Source organism: Taeniopygia guttata, chromosome W (genome assembly GCF_048771995.1).
Source record: "Taeniopygia guttata chromosome W, bTaeGut7.mat, whole genome shotgun sequence".
NCBI lineage: Eukaryota > Metazoa > Chordata > Aves > Passeriformes > Estrildidae > Taeniopygia > Taeniopygia guttata.
Window position 1 is genome coordinate 24,168,333 of NC_133064.1, and position 18,491 is coordinate 24,186,823.

Sequence of the window (18,491 nt, forward strand, 5' to 3'; positions counted from 1 at the left end):
GGTTTGATTTTTCATCCGTGTTTCAGGTATTACCGTGATATCTGCACCCGTGTCTAGAACCCCTTCCACATGAAGGTGCTCTGACCCCTGAGCTAGGTTTCATGCCATCGAGGGTTTATCCTCTCCCACCACCTCTGCCCAGTAGACTTCGGATGATTTTCCTTCTACTGTTATTTCTACTGGGATGGGAATGGCCTGGACCAGATTTTGCCCCTTTTCTAGGTAAAATGGTGGGTGCAAGCAGTGTGCCAATAGCATAAGACTTGATATCTTTCCCTTAGTAGTCATGGGAGCAACCTCAATCTCAGAGGGTGTGTGTGCTGTGTCCCCAGTAAAAAAAAATTCACTGTCCAGTTCCATTTGGTACGCCTTCAAGTCCTGTGAGCTGTTTGACAGGTCCACTATAATGACTTCCCAATCAGTGAATCTGAAATGAAACCCTTTGGCAGTCATTAGCCAAAGTCGGCCTAGCAGCTGCCAAACCTTGTTGGTTGTACATTTGACATTCTTATTTTTCCACCCCCCCCCCACCATGAGTCCCGTCCTCCCCCTTATTTGTTAACAGAGAGGTGTTTTCCCGTGTGGGTCCTGCTATACTTATATCTTTGCTCATAGTTGTCTTAGCAGCGGGCACACGCTTTACACTCAGTTTTTGTGTTTGTTGATCTGTCTCTGGTTCTAGTTTTGAGGACAGTTTCTGGCGAAGTGTCCTGGTTTCTTGCAACGGAGGCAGATGATGTGCTGCAGCTGGTCTGATTACATTGGTTGCCTCCTTAGACCTGGTACGGACTTGGCAGCAGGCTGTAGTTGTGCAGATGTTGTATTTCTGCCAGGGGTATCGAACAGCTCTGCTTTCCTGGTGCAGGTGTGTCATGGTTTGACACTGGCACAATGCCAGTGCCCCCCATGAAAATGCAATTTCTCAACTGAATGCTGTGAAATGCGATTGAGAACAGAGCAAAGCAGGCCCAAGCTTAATAACAAGAAAAAAAACTTTATTAAACTACTACCACGATGCTACTATAAAAGAGGGGGGAAAAAAAAGAAAGAAAACACACACAATTCAAAATGAAAACCTTCCAAAGCATTCCTCCTCCCACCACCCAACTCCAACAAACCACAGTGAGACACAATCTGGACCCCAATCAGGTTTCCACCCTCCAGATAATCAACACCCAGTCCACCTGCAGGGAGAGAGGAGTCTCTCCTGTGCCACAGACCCCCCAAGAAATACAGCTGCCACATCCTGTGCTTCCATGTCACCACATGGCACCGGCCAGAGAAAAAAAAGTTTGCCAGTGGTGACCCTCTCCTTTCCATGCACAGTGCTCTCACCACCAGTGCATGGATGGACAGACTGCTTTTTAGGATTTTTTCCTTTCAAGGATGCCCTGCCAAGAGGGGAAAAAACAACAGTTCAGTTTTTCATTTTTGGGACCAACAGTCCCCCCCATTTTCCCCTGGGGCTGAGGGTCCAAGAACAGAGATCTTCTTCTCTTCTTCCTCTGCGAAGACAGGGGGCACCACCACAAGCCTCCTTAACTTTTCTCTGTTCGCTCCACTTCTGTCTTTTCTCAGCTGAAGCATGGTCTCTTTGGCTCACCAGCATCCTCCTAAAATACAGTCTCTCTTGGAGGAGAAGATCAGTTCAATCTGTGGCTACCAAGAAAAAGTCCAGCCAAAAGCCACTCCATCATCTCCTCCCACCTAGAATTTCTCCTTCCAACATCCCAGGTCCCAGGCTGTCTCTTTTCCTCTCTTTTTCAAACCAAGGAGGATAAAAATTTCACAAAGCTTTCATTTCTCAAAAAGGGTTAAAAGTCCCGACTCCCAGAGATGGCTTGCTGCCCAGGCTCCAGCTCCCACAGCCCGGCTGGGCACCTTGCGGCCCCCCCGCTCTTCTCCTTCCCTGCGGTGAACCGCTGATAAAACCACCGCCGTCTCTTTTTTTCTCTTGGGAGAGAGAGAGACTCTGGGGGGAACGGAGACATCCCAGATTTTCTCCACCCTTCCATCCGCAGGGGGCCAGCCCGGTTCCAGCCCTTCCACCCTTGGGCCTACCTCCGAAGGCCACATGGCTTCTCCCCTCCCCCACCCAGCTCGTGGCCGGGCAGGGGAGAGTCCTGCTCTGACCGCTGACCGGAACCCAAGAGAGCGAGTTCTCCTGGGAATTCTGCTTTTAACCCCTCTGTGTTCTCAGAGGCATGTCTACCTTCAATTGGTCAATGTCCAAATTGACCTCTTCCTTCCGGAAAAATTATTTTTCCGTGTCAAACCACGACAAGATGTCAATCATCTGAGCGAGACTAGGTGTTGGGTCGAGAGGAACGCTGAGGATATTTCTACGACAGGTCTCATTCGCATTCCTCTGAGCCATCTCTTTAATCAGCTCTGTCTGCACCATAGGGTCTTGCACCTGTCTTTCGACTTGTGTTCTCAAGCGATCCACAAGCTGCAAAAAACTCTCCGAAGGAAACTGTTTAACGTTAAGATAGCTGCCCTTAGCCTCAGTTACTGGTAATTGATAAGACGTTTTTTCTGCAGCATTACAGATCTTATCTAAAACCAACTTAGATAGCACTCGGGTTTGTTTTTCTGGACAGTGCCAGTCACCTGTACCGCATAGGCAATCTATTGTAATAGGGTTACCATCATTGTCGTTGGACTCACTGGTCGTTTGTTGGATCTCCTTTAAAATTGCTGTTAAAGCTACCTTCCATCTGTTTTCCCACATCTCATATTCAGAAGGTGTTAGTAAACATTTAAATAAGTCAGTAATATCCCTCGGTACCATTTCATTTGAATTAAAGGTTGCCTTCATCATCTCTTTGAAAATCTCGCTTGATCTCCCAAATTCTCTCTGTATTTTACAAATGTCTGTTTTGTCTCTATAAGGTAGTGGTTGATAAGCTCTGGTACCGTTTCTCCTACCAAGGTATACAGCAGGTGCTACAGATGGTATGAATTCATCATCATTTCCCTGAGTTGCAAGAATTTCTGCTGCTTTTCCAGTGCTCATAGAGGCGGGGGGGGGTTCTCTTTCCCACCCCTCTGTCCGAGTGAGAAGCAGTTCTCCACCCCTCTCCTGGGCTGCCCGTGCCGTGGGGGAAACCCCAGCCCCGCCGGTGCTGTGGGCTGGGCTTAGCTGCCCCCCCCCCCCCCCGCACCATCCAGGCTGGGAGCTGTGGAGGGGCCAGCCCCTCCCCCGTTCCCGTGGCAACTGGGAGGGAGGAGCTGATAAGGAGGGTGGGGCAGTGCTGCTGGAGGCCGGAAAGGGTTGGGGGAAGGATAGGGGTTTGGGGGGAGGAAGGGATTGTGGGAAGAAGACGAGAGCACATGGCCACTGCCATTGTGCTGCCACATGTGGTCTGCCAGAGACACTGCCCCATCCCCAGGGCTCTGGGAAGAGAACCATTCACTTTTGGAGAAGTTCGGACTATATTTCTCAGAAGAACCAGGTGTTACAGGGGGATACAGGGTGGGTAAAGCGATATTAGGATCAGGGTATCGGGGGGTGGAGAATGGGGAAAAGGGTTAATCGGACTGTTTGTCTGTGTCTGTATACTTTTTTCTGCTTCTAAAATCTGTTTTCGAGCTTGTAAAAATATTGGAATAAATAGAGAAGCTTTATGTTCACCATTTTTGACTTTTAAAGTTAATATCTGTCCAATTTCGGCCCAAAATGAGATTGAATTTATTTTTTGCACAGTGAAATTTGGTATTTCCTTTGTTAGCTGTTATAAATGAAAATTTGTCCAGCCAAATTGATATGAAAAATAAATTATTTATCTTGCAATCAAATTCTTTCTAGCCAGCCACAAGGAAAGAACAGAGCCGAGCCCGGGGTCGGCCCTGGGTGTGCAACAAGGAGTCAGCCTCAGCAGAGGTTTTCCTCCATGCCCACACACCTCCATCCTGGCACAAGCAAGTTTTATCGGGATAATTCCGCCTGAGGCCAAGATTTTTGCAATCAGTCCTTTCTTCTATTCAGAGTCCATATGTTAATAATTCAGTGTCCGGAGTTTGTTGAATCCCGTGATTAAATTTACGGGAACGCTGCATTCACATGTATCTGTCCGGGGATCTCCAAGATATCCATCTCGGGTCATTCACGCGATGATCAGCGCCTGGGGTCTCCCGCATTGCCCATCGCCTGGCAAGCCGTATCTTCTTACTTGTAAATTAGCTTCTAACATACACCCGGTCTCGGAGGGGAGGAAAAGAGGGGGGGGGAGGGAGAAGGAGGGGGGGGGGATGGGAGGCTAGTACAAACTAGGTAAATCTAACAAGTATTTAACATTATATATTACATATAAGGAAAGGCGCAAATTATGTCTATTACCCATAACAATCCCCCACCTTCTATATTAACCCATTAATTTGCGCCCTAATTTCTGCCTCTACTGAATCCCAAGATTTCTTTTTTTTTATTCGCTTTCATTTATTACATCTGGAATTTCCCGGTAAATTTTATAGTTTTGTTCTTTACCCTTTATTCGTCCTTCAAATTTTGCTAGGGCCTCAGCCGCCCTGCTATGAGGAATTTCTTCTCCTAGTGTCATTATTTTTGGTACCTGATTTGTTTTTCCTAGGACAGCTTCTGGGTCTGTGGGTAATGCTGCTATTTGCATACCCTGCACCACTGAATGGATGAGTCTTATAAAGCAGGGGATGAGACAGGGTAGGAATATGACTCCTGCTACTGAACATAAAATGAAGAAAATTATTTCCTTCCACCAAGCCCCATCAAACAAATGGTCCCACCACGATGCTTGGAGAAGTGAGTTCCACTTTTGTACTGGAACATGAGCTACCCGTTTAATCTCTGTGGCCAGATCTCTAATGGTCTCCCCATAATCATCTATTTTTACACAGCATTGAGATTCGTTATATTTTCCGCACACACCTCCTTCTCCAGCTAGTAAGTAATCAAGGGCTATCCTGTTTTGATACACAAGAGCCCTCATTTGAGAGTGTTGTTGGGATAATAATTCAAGAGCATCCAAAGTGTGATTGGATACAATCTCCACTACAGCCTGCAATCTTATTAAGCGGTTTAGTAAATAGATGGGGGTCCGGTATCCCCACGACCCATCCTGAGCCCATGTGGCAGGACCATAATATTCAATGATCCTTTCAGCAGGCCATTCATCCTCTCCCCAAGTTTGTTCCCCACCGATGAGAGGGAATCTTTCTTTTAAGCTCCTCTTTTTTCGGTTCAGGGATTCATACAAGGGGGCCCCCAGTGAACTACTTTCTGACCTGGGTAGGGTGAAGAAAACAGGTCTGATTAGTCCTACCGTGCAGGATCCCTTCCAGCGTGGGGGTAATTCGCTGTAAGCCTTTTTCCCACAGATCCAGTGTAATCCATTAGGTGCTTTCCACCTGGTTGTTATGCTCTCAGGCTCGTCCCAATACTTACTTAGTTGGCTGATTGACTGATAAGGGTTAGCTCCGGGGCTTTTGTACCAGCAAAGCCCAATTTTGTCACTCCATTCACAGTTATTCTTTTTCTCCTGGCTCCAGTACCCAGTAGGGCTTTCAGGTTGCCAGACCTTGATGTGGCTGGTGGAATTTATGGATAGAGTGGAAACGCAAGGAGTATATCCTACAATTTCTGAATATAACCCTCCCTCCCTGCTAAGGCAGAATGTTCCAATTACCCGTTGGTCTAGTACCCACCCCTCTGGTCTCTGAATTATTTTGGGGGTCCCACCAGCTTCCCATTTTAGTAGTTGCTCAGGGGTCAACCCCTCACCCCTCCAAGGCCATTTTTCTGCGGATTTCAGCCCCCCACAGACCCAGCATTTAGACAACCTCAATTCTGTGGCAATTTCCTGCATCAGATCTACAAAAAGGTTTTGATCAGAGGCAGGCAATCCCCACTTTGCATATTGTTTTTCCAATTGGTCATATTGTTCGCTTAGGGATTTCAGCCTTTCTTGCTCTAGTCTCTTTTTCCTTATTTCAGCTTCCTGTCTTTTCACCTCTTGCGTTACCTGTTTCATCTTACTTTCCGGATCCATCCCTTCTTTGTCCTTGGTAAAACAGAACATCTTATCATACTGTAGACAAACCCTGTCGTCCTGGTCCCCTAAGAGGTCCAGGATGACTGGCTCAGTTTCTAGAGGTACCCTGTTTTCATATTTTAGGTTATTTCCCACCCAGTAGGTTTTCCCCCCATTAAACATATACTAATTTTATTCGGATCATAACATACTGGTTTAGCTTGGAAATAAGCAACAAAGACAGATTCCTGCTTTCCCCCAACCCATACAGTGCGATTACATTTGTTACAAACTGGAATTGAAACCTCCCTTGTGCTCCTTCAATGTAGTTTATGAGCTGACTGTCCGATTTCAAGGTATGTTTTCGATTTCTCTTTGAATTTGTACACCCCCTGTTGAGTGTTAGTGTCAAGACAAAGTTTATTAGGCTTACCCCTGCTGCAGTTCCATGAGGTAGGAGGTGATTCCTCTGGGTATCTGCCACCAGGTTCCCCCTTCTAAGGATTGGGGAGGTTACTGAGGCACGAGGCTAGTCTCAGGCTCGCCCAGACTAATCCCACTGCTAGGATCCCTCTGCCGTTCCCAGCACCCACTGGGGTGCGTCCAGCGGCGGGGTGAGCCATCTTCTTGGCAGCAGGAATCTTTGTCTGTGGTTTCATACTCAGGCCGAGCTGCATACCTTTGTTTAAAATGCCTCACTGGTGTAGTCTGGACTGCGAGGTACGTTGTTCGATTTATGACACTCAACAATAACAATTTTAGCTTTTTGTTTCTAATTTCCCCCTTAATTCCTTCTGATACGAGAGGAAAAGAAGAAAAAACCTAAAACCTAGATTATTGGATCTAATTAGAACAATCTTAGCCTTGTGGCTATTTACCAGAAAACGGCCAGTCAGGTCTTCCTCCTGCTCGAAACACTTCCCAAACAACCCACTTGGTATGAACAGTTCAACTTTATGACAGTATCTGCAAGGGAAATGTAGGAGAGGATAATAGTTACACTCTGGCATAGAACACTTGATAGATGTGATCAGTTATTTACTTGGCCACTGTAGGGTTATTTTCAAATCTCCGGGGGGGAGGTGATTTTCCACTCTGGTGCCTGGTTTTGGAGATCGACCTTTTTTACCCTTGACGCGTGTGTCCACCCCTTTTCTGCAGTTCGTATAGCGGTATCTGTAGTTAAAAGAACAAGAAAAGGTCCCTCCCATTGAGGTGTTAATGGGGCTTCCCGCCAGGTTTTCACAAGCACCCTGTCTCCAGGTTGTATTTTATGTATCGAGAAGCCAAGAGGGCTGTTTTGCATAATTACCCCCTGCTTTCCCAATTCTTCGAGATTCTTATTTAATTCTACTAGATATGGTTGTATTTGTTTATCCTCTAATTTCGGATGCCCTACAGGCATACCATGAGTATAAGACATCCCATATAACATTTCAAAAGGTGAAAGTCCCGTCTCAGAATGAGGCATAGTTCTTATATTTAATAACGCTAACGGGAGGCATTTTATCCATGACATTTTTGTTTCTAACATTAATTTTGCTAATTGGGCCTTCAATGTTTGATTCATTCTCTCAACTTGTCCTGAACTTTGAGGGTGCCACGGGGTGTGGTATTCCCATCGAATGCCCAAAGCATCTGCCAATAGCTTGATGATCTTTGATGTGAAATGTGTGCCCTGGTCTGAATCAATGTAGCTTACTAACCCATAGCGCGGTATAATTTCTTCTAATAAGATTTTTGATACTGTTTGGGCTGTAGCCCGGGAGCTTGGGAAAGCTTCTACCCAGTGGGTTAGCTTGTCCACTATGACTAATAAGAATTTGTGCATCCCGACCTTGGGTAGTTCGGTGAAATCTACCTGGATCCTTTCAAAAGGCCAGTAAGCTGCTGGACGACTCCCCATTAACCTTTTGGAGTGTGCACGATTTATTTTTTTGCAAGTTATGTGCCCTTGCCCGTCTTGTTTAGCCAATTCATATATACCTTTGCAGCCGAAGAATCTCAGGAATTGCTCTGCCAGAGCTCGGGCCCCCCAGTGTGTCTGTTGGTGTAATATTTTTTAAATCTTCCTAGTGTATTCCTTTGACAACAATTCCCTCCCATCTGGTAACTTCCACTTACCTCCTTCTAACTGTCCCCCGATCTTCCGATAAGCCTCTATCTCCGTTTCAGAGGGGTGGGGGGGAATTCCTAAGCGTCCCCTTTTTCAATCTCTGGGGCACTTACCTTTAGCAAAGCAGCGCTTTTTGCCTCTTTGTCTGCTAAATTGTTCCCCCGAGTCCTGAATTGCCTCCCGGTTTGATGTCCTTTTACATGGACTATAGCAATATCTTCTGGCCCTCTAATGGCTTTTAGGATTTGTTTAATTATTTCTTCATGAATCAATCCCTTTCCCTGTGTGTTTAGCAGACCTCTTTCTTCCCAGATTTTCCCAAAGGTGTGCACCACCCCAAATGCATATTTGGAATCAGTGAAAATTGTCCCCTTTTTCCCTTCAAGACCCAGCAAAGCCCTGTATACTGCATACAGCTCACAGGCCTGAGCTGACCACCCTGCACTCAGGGGCCCAGATTCTACCACCCCTCCCGTTTTCCCATCTATGACTGCATATCCCGACTTCTTTTCCCGTCTATCACCCTGGCAGACCCATCCACAAACCATTTTCCCCCTTCCTCGAGTTCTTCTTCTTCTAAATCGGATCGTTTTTTGGTCTGTAATTCTACCATTTCAACACAGTCATGGGGAGGATCCCCTTGGACTGCCCCAAACAGAAACTGGTCATGATTTTGTGCTGGCATAGTTTTTAGCTCCAGGTCCTGGGAATGGATTAAAATAGCTTCATATTTCAGGAGCCTGGCATCTGTCAGCCACTTGTCAGCTTTCTGCTGCAAGATGCTTCTCACATTGTGAGGGGAGTAAATGGTTAATGAAGCCCCGAATGTTACCTTTTTGACTTCTTCTGCTAATATTGCCACTGCCATAATTGCTTGTAAGCAGGTGGGCCATCCCCTGCTGACAGGGTCGAGGAGTTTGGATAGATATCCAACTGGGTTTTTTTGGGTTTTTTTTTTTTGGCCCCTGCCCAGTCCTGGGTCAGAACTCCGTGGGCAGTGTGGTTGCTCACATCTACAAAGAGCTGGAAGGGCCTTTTTTTTTAGGTCAGGGAGACTTAATACTGGAGCTGCCATGAGGGTTTCTTTTAATCCTCTGTAGCTCTTTTCATCCTTTTTAGTCCACTTAAGTCTGTCCGTGGTAAATTTGTCATATAAAAACCTTACCTTTTCACTGTACCCTTCGATCCATTGTCTGAAAAAGCCCAAAAGTCCCAGCAATTGCCTGACTTCTCTTTTTGTCTGGGGAGGGGGCAATGCAATTATCCCTGCCACCCGGTCTGGGTCTAGTTTCTTTTTCCCCTTTGTCAGCCAATGCCCCAAGTATTTCACTTCAGGTTCAGTGAATTGGAATTTAGACTTTGAAACTTTCAACCCTCGTCCTCCCTGGAAGTTTAACAGAGCTATAGTTCCAGTCCTTACTTCGTCCTCCTTAGAGCCAGCTACTAATAAGTCGTCTACATATTGCAATAGTTTGGTTCCCTGGACTGGCACAAATTCACTAAGCACCTTTTCCAGGGCCTGACCAAAGAGATTTGGTGAGTCCACAAACCCTTGAGGAAGAGAAGTCCATCTTAGTTGTTGCTTTCTATGTCTAATTTTCCAGCTTCCCCCGGAATGTGCCAAACCCTGGGATCAATTTTCTTTTCCTCCTCAGTAGTTAGGTTGTATAAACTTACCATGAGTTGTGAGTCCTTTGCAATTATACTTATTCCTAATATCACCATTAAATCCCTTCCCAATAAATTGTATTCTGTTTCTTCTACTAATAAAACATCCCCAACACAGATTTTATTATCTGATTCTATTTCTACATTCCTTAGGACGGGGGACTTGAAAGGGCTCCCCTTTAGCCCCAATCACAGTCATGAAATCCTTACCTTTGACACATCCAGGGGGCAGTCTTTGAACTGTGGTTCTTTCTGCTCCAGAATCAACTAAAAATACCAGCTCCTGTTTTTGGGGTCCAACTTTTAATTTTATCAAGGGCTCTCTCGATGTCCGTGACACCAAGTTATAAAGCCCCTGACACCTCTATTCTTCTTGAAAGACCTTTTCATCCTTTATTCGTTTCTTACAATCCCTCTTGAGGTGTCCTTTCTTTTTACAGTAAAAACATTCAGGGGCACTTACCTGTTTGTTTTTCTTTTGGGTGTGTGCTGGCTGTCCCTGGGGCTTTTTGAGGTAACTCTGGTTTTCATGTTGTTTGGGTGGTTTTACCTTCCCCGTATGGGAAGGCCGGGACTCTTTTAAATAGATCAGGTTTGTTCCTTTCATTATCTCTACCTTCTGTGTTTTCTCTCCTCATCTTACACTGAGTTCTACTGGTGAAAGGAGATTTTTTTTTCCCCCCTTTTTTTCTCAGTGAGGAGCGTATGTGTGTTTGTCCCCGTGTTGTGTGAGATGGCAGGGGGTGGGGGGGAAAGGTTGAGAATGTCTCGGTGTGTCTGCAGTTGATATTCCTGCATTAGGGGTGATGCAGACCGATCTGGAGGGGGAGAGGGGAGGGGCTGCCGAGACTTGTGCTTGTGATGGAGGAACTTGGTATGGGGGTGGCAGCTGCCCCGTACTTACCTTGTAGCCAGTTGTCTTAATAGGGAACAGCCACGCACTGGCATATTCCTATAGCCTGGCATAATCTAGCTCTTCATTGTCCCACTCTCATTTTAGGCGTAAAATGCACAGCACAACTTTATATTGACCAGAAACAAGACAAATTCGATGCCGATTTCCAAAAACCGTGGTCGAGAAGCAAAAAGCACTTAGATTTCAGCCCTGCAGAGTAGTAGCAGCAGCTTGTGCTGTTTTTAAAACTGCCGCCTGCAGGAACGGGTTTCCCCACGCCACGTGGCCGAGCGGCGACCAGTGCTGCCCACGCGTGTCAGGAAAGCCCGAGCCGTGCTCCCCTCGCCCGTGCGTGGCAGGAAAGCCCGAGCCGTGCTCCCCTCGCTGCCCGCTCTCTCCGCCGCCACCGGGAGCCGCCGCTGCCCTTGCCGCTATCGGGGTAGGTCGGAGCCCCCTCCGCTTCCCCCTCCCGCCGCGGGGAAACCGAAGCCGCCCCGCACCGCTGCGAAGGGCAGGGGCAGGCAGAGCCCCCCCCCCTCCGCTCCCTCCGAGCCGGCACTGCCGCGTCTGCCGCTGCCGCGCGAGTTTTAAAAACTGCAGAGGCACGCTGCCTGCGGCTGCACGGAGCTGCGCAGCCTTTTTAAACATTAACTTAAGGGGTATTTTACTGTTCCCTTGTCCCATATTTAAAGTTTTCTTACCCTATTCCAAGTCAGTGTCCACAAGTTGTTCCAAGAAGTCAGTTACCCGCGTGCTAAAATGTGTATTTCAGTCCTATCCCAGAGTTTCAGGTCTTATGCGTGTTATGAGTATACCCGAGTCCTTTCGCTTCCCCCATAGCCGACCACCTCCCTCGCGGGCTACTGGAACTGCGGTTTTTTGGGGTTCTCACTCGCGCCGTGACTATGTCACGTCTCACTCAAACACACACCCACCCACGCGCCACCCAACCACGCAGTACTCACGGCTCCTTTTCCCACGTGGATTCTTCGTGCACGTCGATTTTACGAGTGAAAAATTGCTGCAGCCTCGGAGATTTAGCTCCGAATTCCGAGAGCTCTGGGCCCATTTATATCCTTTCCTTAATGTGGCTTTTTGGCTGCTTTTGGAATCTGGTTGGTTCCGTGGAGTTCTGCAGTCCTGTCCGGCTGCTGAAATCAGCAGGGCGCCGCCCGGATCCAGGATAAGGAACTCCCAGGATACCCCCAAACCAGATCACGTAAGGGATCACCAAGTTTGTTATAAATGAAAATTTGTCCAGCCAAATTGATATGAAAAATAAATCATTTATTTTGCAATCAAATTTTATCTAGCCAGCCACAAGGAAAGAACAGAGCCGAGCCCGGGGTCGGCCCTGGGTGTGCAACAAGGAGTCAGCCTCAGCAGAGGTTTTCCTCCATGCCCACACACCTCCATCCTGGTACAAGCAAGTTTTATCAGGATAATTCCGCCTGAGGCCAAGATTTTTGCAATCAGTCTTTTCTTCTATTCAGAGTTCATATGTTAATAATTCAGTGTCCGGAGTTTGTTGAATCCCGTGATGAAATTTACGGGAACGCTGCATTCACATGTATCTGTCCGGGGATCTCCAAGATATCCATCTCGGGTTGTTCACTCAATGATCAGCGTCTGGGGTCTCCCGCATGGCCCATCGCCTGGCGAGCCGTATCTTCTTACTTGTAAATTAGCTTCTAACATACACCCGGTCTCGGAGGGGAGGAAAGGGGGGGGGGAGAAGGAGGGGGGGGGGGGATGGGAGGCTGGTACAAACGAGGTAAATCTAACAAGTATTTAACATTATATATTCCATATAAGGAAAGGCGCAAATTATGTCTATTACCCATAACAATAGCCATCATACAAAACACAGTAGAAGCTTATTTGGGAATGTAACATTGGTTAAAATATTGTTACGGTGTTTTAATGTGCTCTTTTACTGTACCGATAATTCAACGCCCATTTTTTAATTGTATTGGTGCACTTATCCACCACCAGAGACTTAGCACAGCACGAAATTTAAATTCCCCGCTCTTAGAAAGCACGGGAAATGGCAGGGGGGCAGGGGGGTGCCGAGCGCCGCCGGGGCGGCTCCTGCGGCTCCTGCTCTTTTTCTCGGCTCCCCTGGGGTACGGGGGTTTCCCCGCTGCTGGTCCAGGGTTAGATAACCCTCCCGTGGCTTCCCCACCCCGTGAATGCGGGCTCCTTTGGTTGGAGCGGATTCTCCGCTCCGCTCCGATCAGACAAACCTGCTGGTGTTACAAGCAGCAAGCCCAGGGTCCCAGCTTCCCTGTCCTGGCTGCTTCCCACGGTCAGTATGGTAAGCCCACTTCCAGCTAGGCGCGTACTCGGGAAACGCGAAATGAAGGGGGTTCTTGCCAATCGTTTTGAAACGTGGGTCGTGGGTCGTGCACGGAAGGGTCTGGAGTCCCAGCTCCAGCCGGCTCGCCTGAGGCGCTCAGGCGAGGTCCCGATCTATCCCCGTCACTCAGAACCACCCACAAACAGCTAATAAGCAACAGGGTAGTTGAACTTCCCAAAGAGCTTTTGAGAACATTTAAATAAGGGCTCCAGCTCCTGCGTGGGCTTTTAGCAAACCCACGTTAAGGGCCAACTGACGCGCCTATCCCCCTCAGCCCCCCGAATCACCAGGCTAGCTCAGATATGCAGAGCCTTGAGGGAAGGCGGTCAGGAGTTGGGCAAGGATTCAAAAGAGGCTCCAATTCCCCGATGCAGTTGTCCAGCTCTTTATTCCATGAGATGAGGGGAAAAGAGAGCACGAACAAGAAGGGAAATGGCCTTATCTAAGCTCTGGAGAGGGAGGGCTTTCTGGCTCTCTGCCAGCCCCATCGGAGCAGGAAGGAGGGGACCATGCTTACCAGATCCCAGTCACAGGGGTGCCTGGAAAGGGGGAAAAGCATAGCCCGCACACAATGTAACACCCCTGCTGTTTTTAAAACCAACTGTTTTTCTGTTTCAGTGAATGCATCTAATAACAGCTGGATATCACCCCAGTCTGGATTGTGGGATTTTGCTGCTTCATAATGTATCATAGATGTTTAGCAGTGTTTACTGTGTCATTTCGGTAGTCTCTCGTAACCCTTTCCCATGCTTCCAAATCAAGGGTGGAGAAGGGCACCTTAACTAATATCTTTTCCCCACCTGGTATTACTGTCTCCCGTAGAGGGGCCTGTAATATTTGTCCTCTGGTTCGGGATGCAATTGGGCTGCTTGGAGGGGTTGGAGCAGGTGTCTTCTCTAAATGAGGAGGAGTAGAAGTAGTAGGAGGGATAGGAGGAATAGGTGGAATAGATGGAATGGGGGGTGCAGGTGGGATAGGTGGAATAGGAGGTGTTGTAAGTGGTGCTGATGTCCCTGTTGCATTTCAGACTAGCAAAAGTTTAGTAGAAGTAGTTCGGCTAAGGCTTAGAATTCTTGGTAGGCCATAGGCTGTGTGTTGTTAGAAACAGTTGTTAGGTAAGGGCAGTACGGAATACTGGAGAGCTAGGAACTTATCTCAGAATACATTCCAAGAGTAGGCTGTGGCAGAACGTGTCATTATTCACAAGATGGATAGGTAGATCTTGGGGGAATACATTGTTTTTACCTAACAGAGTGAAGAGAATTTATGATCATAAAAATGTTCAATTTAAACAAGGATTAATTTGTAAATAAATGATTGTTGGAGTGTAACGTTGACAAATATGTGTTGAATTAAGCAACCGTTGATATAGACTCTATATAAACACAATGATTTGTTAGCTCGGGGGGCTCTGACTTTGGACATTGGTCCTCAGGCTCCCGGGGCCCTCAATAAAGCACCGCATAAAACTACTTCGGTTGTTTTGTGTTGTCTTTATGGGCAACAGTTTTCTGGCGACCGCAGCAGGACTCCGAGGGTGGCTGGGGCAGTTCGCATTCTGATCCACTCCACGCCGGCACCGAGGACTTCTCGGGGAATCATCGGTCTGCGCCCGACCCCCGTGCCTGATGGACGACTGTGGAAGGTAAGCCCGAAGGTGCTTTGTTTTCTGTTGTTGGTTTTGGTTTCCTGCCCATAAGACGAGGCAGTAATCCTCGCCGGGTTGGGATATAGACGTCTTGGTGGAAAGCCTAGGCGCCGACCGTAAGTCGAAGCGAAAGCTACGCAGGCTCGGCACTTGCCCCTCGCGGCGTCGAGTAGTGGCAAGTTGGTTGTTTTAGTTAATGCTTCTTTTCATGGTATTGTTGCAGCTAATAATAGTTTCTTTGTATTTGATTTTGTTAAAGGTACTTTTAATTATAGTGTGGTGTGTGCATTACGTATTATAAATGATGCCGTTTAAGACCTTTAAGGCATTGGTTCAATCTAATGGGAAGGTGCCCGGGAATACTCCTTTAGGATGCTTACTGAGACGATGGAAAAATGAGGGGTTTTATCAGGATTTGGATAAAATAAAAATGCTGGATTATTGTAATCATTGGTGGCCCCTCTATGGATCTGAGGGGGGGCCGGAGTGGCCCCTGAACGGCACATTGGATGCCTCGGTGATAACCCCCTTAATGCAATACCTTAGGGAAAATGAGAAATGGGATGAGATACCGTATTTGGATTTGTTTTATTATTTAGGACAGAAAACTGAATGGCAAAAAGAGTGTGGTATTATGGTATTAAAGGTTGAAGATAATCAGGATGAGTGTTCTGGGTGTAAGGTAAGGGAGGTATGTGTAAAATGTGCTGTAAAAACTTCTGGACGAGAGGAGGATTTGTCCTTATTAATTGCTCCTCCTTCTCGTCCTGTTCCCTCGGCGCCATCACTCCCTAGGGAAAGATCGGAGCAGGAGCAAGAGGAGTTAGGGACTGACTCTGATGAGGATGAGGATGAGAGGGAAACTACCCATTTTGATGATTCTCCAGGGAGTCAGGCTGAGATACAGGCCCCTGCCAATTCTAATTCTCACACCCGTTCCCCCGTAGAACAAAGAACCCCTATTGCAGCAAGGACCTGGCATGGGAGGTGGAATAATGAAGGGCCTCATATGATAGCACCCTTGAGAGAGGCCATGGGTCCTCAAGGGGGAAGGGTTCTCATAAAGGTTCCTTTCTCCCCGGGTGATTTGGTAATTTGGAAACAATCAGCTGGCAGCTATCGGGAGGACCCCGAAAGGGTGGCACGAGTAGTGAAAATGGTGATTAAAACTCATAATCCTGATTGGAATGATTTACAGGTGTTATTGGACACTATAATGGATTCTACAGAAAAGGAAATGGTATTACGGGCAACCAGGGAAAGGGCCAGGGAAGAGATAAAGTTGCAGAGGACTAGGGAAACTGTGGATGAGCTGGTTCCTAGCGATGATCCGGGGTGGAACCCGAATAACGCGGAGGGCTATAGAGCCATACGAAAATATCAAGACCTATTAATAGAGGGGGTTCGGACAAGGATGCCTAAAGCATTTAATTGGTCTAAGTTATATTCGATAAGGCAAGAGAAGAATGAATCACCCTCAGCCTTTTTAGAGAGACTGAGGGAAACTGCTCGGCGGTATACTAACTTAGAAATTGATGAGGAACCAGGTCAACTACAGTTAGCCCTATTATTCATGGGACAATCGCAGGATGATATTAGGAAGAAACTACAAAAGTTGGAAGGGGATGACACCCGAAAGCTTGATAAAATGCTGGAGGTGGCATGGAAAGTGTATAATAATAGAGAGAAGGAAACAGCTAAGCGGCAGCAGGCAGGGATATTGGCAATAATTCAACAAACTGCGGGACGGGGAGGAGGTCAACGAGGCAGGGGTTGCGGAAGGGGTTGTGGTAGAGGATTTGGGGTAGGAAGGGGAGGCTTCCAAGACTTAGGGTTACTAGGAACAAACAATGGAAGACAGAATGGGTTAGGGCCTAATCAGTGTGCTTTTTGTCGCCAACTGGGACATTGGAAGAATGAGTGTCCAGTGAGGAATGGGATAGGGAATAATGCTGGATTAATGGGAAGATTCCCAATGATGCCAGTAGATGGTGCCCAAGCACAGGCTCAGGCGATGATGCTTGGAAATTTTCAGAATCAGAGCTGAATTGACCGGGATTTAAGGGTAAGAATAGAGGTAGCTGGAAGGGAACAGGAGTTTATGGTTGACACAGGAGCCACACATTCAGTTTTGAATAAGCGATTAGGACCCCTTAGTGACACTACAGTACAGGTAATAGGGGCTACGGGTCAATTAGAGGAAAGACCCTTTTTGCAACCCTTAAGTTTAAAGTTTGGAGGAAAGGAATTAGACCACCAATTTTTATATATGCCAAATTGCCCCCAGCCTTTATTCGGGCGGGACCTACTATCTTTGTTGAATGCCAAAATATTATTTGAAGGAGGCCGTATTAAATTGGAGAACCCAGATGAGGAGATTGGGAACATTTTTGTAATTCAAGAAGTAGATCCATCTCCAATCCCTGATGAAATTAGTAATGCCGTGGTGCCTTGGGTATGGGAAACGGGAACCCCCGGGAAATCCAAGGCAGCACACCCAGTTGTGATAGAGATGAAAGAAGGGGCAAAACCGGTGAGAGTCAAACAGTACCCCATTAAATTAGAGGCCCGAAGGGGGGTGGCTCCAATGATCACTCAATTTGTAACCCAAGGGCTACTAAAGGAATGTGAATCAGAATATAATACCCCAATATTTCCAGTGGGGAAACCAAATGGTAAGTATATGTTAGTTCAGGATTTAAGGGCCATCAATGAAATAGTTAAGGACATTCAGCCGGTTGTTGCCAATCCGTATACCTTGCTAACATCTGTGTCGGAGCGATTTGAGTGGTTCACTGTAATTGATTTAAAAGATGCCTTTTTCTGCATCCCACTGGCAACAGAGAGCATAAAGTACTTTGCTTTTGAATGGGAGGATCCTACAACAGGAAGGAAGAAGCAACTCACTTGGACCCGGTTACCCCAAGGTTTCAAAAACAGCCCTAGTATTTTTGGTAATCAGCTGGCAAAAGAGCTGGAGGAATGGAAGACAACCCAGGTAAAGGAATCTCCTACTTCTTACATAATACTGCAATATGTTGATTACATCCTTTTAGCCACACAGGACAAAGGAACTTGCATTGACCTTACCATCGCTCTGCTGAATATGTTTGGACAGGCGGGATACCGGGTCTCCAAAGAAAAAGCTCAACTGGTAAGGAAAAATGTCTTGTACCTAGGCTGCGAATTGGCTCAGGGTCAGAGACGCCTGGGAACTAACCGAGTGGAAGCTATCTGCTCGATTCCCCTCCCTAGGAGTCATCAAGAATTAAGATCCTTCCTAGGTATGGTGGGGTGGTGCAGACTGTGGATTTTAAATTTTGGGCTCATTGCCAAACCTCTGTATGAGGCCCTGAAGGAACCCCAGTTGGATTGGACTCCCATCAGGAAAAAGGCTTTTCTGGACCTGAAACAAGCACTAAAAGAAGCCCCAGCTCTGGGGCTGCCAGATTTAAATAAAGACTTTCAATTATATGTGTACGAAAGGCAGAAATTGGCTTTAGGAGTCCTAACACAGAAATTGGGATCCTGGAAGAGACCTGTGGGGTATTTTTCTAAACAACTGGATGCAGTAAGTACCAGCTGGCCGCCTTGCTTGCGGGCTGTTGCGGCTACGGTGCTCTGAATACAGGAAGCCCAGAAATTGACTTTGGGAAGAAAGATAGATGTTTATGTTCCCCACATGGTAATGGCTGGTTTGGAACAGAAGGGGGGTCATTGGTTGTCATCTAGCCGAATGCTGCAGTATCAAGCTATTTTAAGGGAGCAAGATGATGTGCAACTTCAAACAGCAAGCC